Source organism: Nomascus leucogenys, chromosome 22a, assembly GCF_006542625.1.
Source record: "Nomascus leucogenys isolate Asia chromosome 22a, Asia_NLE_v1, whole genome shotgun sequence".
Lineage (NCBI taxonomy): Eukaryota > Metazoa > Chordata > Mammalia > Primates > Hylobatidae > Nomascus > Nomascus leucogenys.
In genome coordinates this window covers 49,257,061-49,259,961 of record NC_044402.1, presented here as the reverse complement: position 1 = coordinate 49,259,961, position 2,901 = coordinate 49,257,061, and the positions used below count along the sequence as shown (strand labels likewise).

At 45.0% G+C, this 2,901-nt stretch overlaps 1 pseudogene; it reads left to right on the top strand.

Annotated features, from left to right (window-relative positions):
* The first annotated feature begins 1,133 nt into the window (after positions 1–1,133).
* Positions 1,134–2,438, top strand: LOC100590659 (annotated as a pseudogene).
* Positions 2,439–2,901: the final 463 nt, after the last annotated feature.

Genomic DNA, 2,901 nt, shown 5'->3' with positions numbered 1-2,901 from the left:
ATAGTAAGACCCCGTCTCTACAAAAAAATTTTAAAAATTAGCCAGCCTTTAGTCGCTTATGCTGAGGCGGGAAGATCACTTTAGCCCAGGAGTTCAAGTGAGCTGATTACGCCCTGCCCTCCAGCCTGGACTACAAAGCAAGACCCTGCCTTTGCGCCAGTGGGTGGCGGGCGAGTCACAATAGTGGTTCCCTCTGCATAGTGACTGGAAAGGAACTTAGAGTGCTCTTGAGCTGCATGCTGGTAGGCGGGGTTTATTCGGTTTGTGGAGAATCATCCAGATGAATATTTATATGTGAGAGGTTTTTTTTTTTTTTTAAGGAATTGGTTTATGCAACTGTGGACCTGGCTAGTAATTGCTAAATCCATAGGGCAGGCTGTCAGAAAAGGCAGGCCATCGGAAAGGTCAGGCTGGAAACAATATAGAAAATCAATGAAACCAAAAGTTGGTTCTTTGAAAAGTTCACCAAAATTGACAAACATTTAGCTAAATGAACCAAGAAAAAAGAAGAGAGGGCCAGGCGCGGTGGCTCATGCCTGTAACCGTAGCACTTTCGGAGGCCGAGGTGGGCAGATCACCTGAGGTCAGGAGTTCGAGACCAGCCTGGCCAACATGGCGAGATCCCCGTCTCTACTAAAAATACAAAAGTTAGCCTAGCGTTGTGGCGGCGTCTGTAATCCCAGCTACTCAGGAGACTGAGGCAGGAGAATCGTCTGAACCCAGGAGGCGGAGGTTGCAGTGAGCCGAAATGGCGCCACTTAAGTCTGGGCAATAGAGTGAGACTGTCTCAAAAAACAAACAAACAAACAAAAGAGGAGACTCAGAAGACTAAAATCAGAAACGAAAGTGGAGGCGTCCGCTCTACCTACGCTGAGCCCGAGGCGGGGAAGCTCTGGACACAGCCGTTGACTGGCTGGCTGGGGCGCAGCTTGATGGCGTCAGGCTGACGAGCCCGCAGTCCCTACGGCTGCACCTGGGCGAAGGCTGCCTGTGTGAGAGGCCGGTGGCCCCAGCGTGCCGTGGCCTTGGAAGTGGGAAATGGAGGCAGGAGCCCTCCCTACACTTCACCATAGGCTTCCTGATTGATTCCAGCATCACGATTACCTCCCAGATACTTTTTTTTTTTTTAATTTGGGTGGCTTTTCTTCATGTGCCAATTGTTTAAGAACTATGGGGTGCGTCAGTATGTTGTACAGGTGATCTTCTCTGTGACGTTTGCATTTTCTTGCACTATGTTTGAGCTTATCATCTTTGAAATCTTAGGAGTATTGAGTAGCAGCTCTCGTTATTTTCACTGGAAAATGAACCTGGGTGTAATTCTGCTGATCCTGGTTTTCATGGTGCGTTTTTACACTGGCTATTTTATTGTGAGCAACATCCGACTACTTTTGTCTCCTCTGTCTTTGTGCATAAACAACGACTGCTTTTTTCCTGCTTCCTGTCTCTTGTGGTTGACCTTTATCTGTTTCTTCTGGAAACTAGGAGATTGCTTTCCCATTCTCAGCCCAAAACATGGGATCTTATCCATAGAACAGCTCATCAGCTGGGTTGGTGTGATTGGAGTTACTCTCATGGCTCTCCTTTCTGGATTTGGTGCTGTCTACTGCCCATACACTTTGATGTCTTACTTCCTCAGGAATGTGACTGACACAGATATTCTAGCCCTGGAACAGCGACTGCTCCAAACCATGGATATCATCATAACCAAAAAGAAAAGGATGGCAATGGCACAGAGAACGATGTTCCAGAAGGGGGAGGTGCATAACAAACCATCAGGATTCTGGGGAATGATAAAAAGTATTACCTTCTTCAACAGGAAGTGGATGCTTTGGAAGAACTAAGCAGGCAGCTTTTTCTGAAAACAGCTGATCTGTATGCTACCAAGGAGAGAACAGAATACTCCAAAACCTTCAAAGGGAAATATTTCAATTTTCTGGGTTACTTTTTCTCTATTTTCTGTGTTTGAAAAATTTTTCATGGCACCATCAATATTGCTTTTGATCGAGTTGGGAAAATGGATCCTGTCACAAGAGGCATTGAGATCACTGTGAATTATCTGGGAATCCAATGTGATGTGAAATTTTGGTCCCAACAGATTTCCTCCATTCTTGTTGGAATAATCATCGCCACAACCATCAGAAGATTGCTGATCACTCATACCAAGTTCTTTTATGCCATCTCTAGCAGTAAGTCCTCCAGTGTCAATGTCCTGCTATTAGCATAGATAATGGGCCTGCACTTTGTCTCCTCTGCACTGCTGATCTGAAATGAGTATGCCTCTAGAATACTGCACCATAATTACCGAAGTCCTTGGAGAACTGCAGTTCAATTTCTGTCACCATTGGTTTGATGTGATCTTCCTGGTGAGCACTCTCTCTAGCATAGTGTTTCTCTATTTGGCTCACAAACAGGCACCAGAGAAGCATATGACACTTTGAACTTAGGCCTACTACAGACTGTCAGAGGCCAGTGGTCTCAAAATTTAGATATGAAAGGGGAAAAAATGGAGGGGACCAGGGTCTAACATTTTATAAACAAACAAAATGTTGTGGTAGCATTTTTTACTTCTAGCATCCTCTTTCCTACTCAAGTGATACTGTGATCATGAGTAGCATCAGCTACAAGATGAGAGGGAGCAGTAACTCAAGGCAATACTCAGCAGAGAGCATCCTATGTGGACCTGAGGCTGGTGCAATGGCCGAGAGGAACCAAAAAACTAAAAGGGAAAAATACACTGGAACTCCGGGGCAAGAGATGTCTATGGTAGCTGAGCCAAACACATAGGATATCCATTTTAAGGTTCACATGGAGGTGGTCATAACTTTCCCTTGAGATTGACTGTCATTAAAATCAGAGATTGTAATGAAAAGAATAAACGGAAGAAAAGGAAAGGAAGGAAGG